Source organism: Penaeus vannamei, chromosome 24, assembly GCF_042767895.1.
Source record: "Penaeus vannamei isolate JL-2024 chromosome 24, ASM4276789v1, whole genome shotgun sequence".
NCBI classification, from domain to species: Eukaryota; Metazoa; Arthropoda; class Malacostraca; order Decapoda; family Penaeidae; genus Penaeus; species Penaeus vannamei.
The window spans coordinates 29,063,885-29,066,384 of record NC_091572.1 but is presented as its reverse complement, the minus strand read 5'-3'; positions in this window follow the sequence as shown (position 1 = coordinate 29,066,384).

Genomic DNA, 2,500 nt, shown 5'->3' with positions numbered 1-2,500 from the left:
GGACTGCTGAGAATTCCCTATTTACTTTTCGTGTTTATTAATTCAACAATGAAATCCTGCTGAACTCTTTAATTGGGTACGTATCCCTTGGTTACAACTGCAGCTTTGATCATACACATCTACACACACACACACACACATATGTATTTATGTATATATATGCGTGTGTGTGTGTGTGTGTGTGTGAATATATATATATATATATATATATATATATATATATATATATATATTCACACACACACACACACACACACACACACACACACACACACACACACACATATATATATATATATATATATATATATATATATATATATATATATATATATATATATATATATATAGATAACATATATATATATATACATACATACATACACACATACACACACACACACACACACACACACACACACACACACACACACACACACACATATATATATATATATATATATATATATAGAGAGAGAGAGAGAGAGAGAGAGAGAGAGAGAGAGAGAGAGAGAGAGAGAGAGAGAGAGAGAAAGAGAGATGTATGTGTGTGTCTCTATGTGTGTATGTTTACACACACGTATTTACACACACACACATATATGTATGTATGTATATATATCTATATCTATCTATCTATCTATCTATCTATCTATATATATATATATATATATATATATATTTATATGTGTGTGTGTGTGTTATGTGTATATGTATGTATGTACATACACGTCACAGATTATTTTTCATATCCAAAATGTTAAATTCACTCTACTAATTTTTTTTATTGTACTGTGTTAATGTGGGAAGCAGAATCTAACGGGTCGTAAAGTTCTTGGAGTGAATTGAATTAATTCCTCTGTTAAGTGTGTGCTAAATATACAAATTAACATAGAACATTCTTAACCAGACAGCCTGACACACTTTTATTTTATAAACAAATAATAATAAATAGGTGGTATATCACAATGTAAATCTTAACTCTAAACATGAAGAGAAAAATAAGGAATGCTCTCTGCTAGTAACTTATTCACGTCCAGGGTTAACTCTACATCATACCTTCCCCTTGCCAACTAACTATAGATCAATAGTAAACAGAAAAAAAGAGAGAGAGAAAGGATCGAGACACTCAGTCCCAGTGTACCCGTATCTTTAAATGTTTACTTAGACTAATGGCAATCGATCCCTTCCCTTTAACGTTCATGATTTTCCTCTCTTCCACTTCACTCTGATAAATAATTCAACTCCATCTATCCCTTGCTCCTGCCAGAACTGTCTCTTTCGACTAATTCCGTTATTTTATTCACGGGCCAATTAAAAGATAAATAAATAAGTAGTTCCAAACAAGGCAGGCGTCATGGCGTGCGGCGTTGCCTCATTTTATCAGCCGCTCTTTCCGTGTTCGGGGCGAGAGCAGGAGGCCCTCATAATTATCACAATTCAGTACACAGGGATTCCATAATTACGCCAATTCGGATCGAGAGCAGAAGACCGTCCCACAAGACTGTAATGATATCCCTGCTTATTACTGTACTTTTCTTCCTTTGAATTGTTTACATATAAACAAACTACCCACAGACAGTTACCATAATTTACTCTCTTTCTTATAACACTCCATTTTGCTATGTTGATATGCCCTAAAAAAAGAGAAAAAAAATGAAATACATATATAAACGTTTTTAATTGGGCTTATACATCTTTGCAGTTATAAACCGTTCATCTTTTAAATGTCGAATCAATAACGACAGACAAACAAATAGATACATATATACAGATACTGAAAAGTTAATGTATGCTTATATGGAGTTATGTAGACTCTTCCATACCTGTTCTTTTTCAATCGATATACTTTCAAATAGATCGACTGGTCACTACCAAACAGAATAGTCATGACAGACCTGAATTGCATTTTTTGACAGAAGTGAGAGTACGATCGTCTAGTGCAGTGGTTCCCAAACTTTTCCAGGCTGGCGTCCCCTTGGCTTAAAGGTGGACCCCCCACCCCCACCCACATACATACATGCGAACACTCACCTTTTTTATTTTAGTATGTTTCCAATTGAAAACAACAAGATTGAACACAAAGCTGTATTTCACAAATAAAACAAAAGAATGCAAAGCTGCATTTCACAAATAGAACACAAGAATGCAAACTGCATTTCACAAGTAAGATGTAATAAAGCTATGTATTCGTTAATTATTATATCAGTTTTATCCTCTATGCGCTGCATTATGTGTCCCTTCACCTTAATATCCATGACATATTTTGCCATTCACATTTTGTAAAATAATAATAATAATAATAATAATAATAATAATAATAATAATAATAACTAATTAAAAAAAAAAAAAAAAAAAAAAAAAAAAGTCTCCCAGGTGAATGGTACCGCCCACTTTGGGAACAAATGGTCTAGAGGCAACAGTGATATTAAAGAATATATTTCATATATTTGACCACGTATTTTTTGCACTTCGTCTTCCAACTGGCTCACTGTTTATT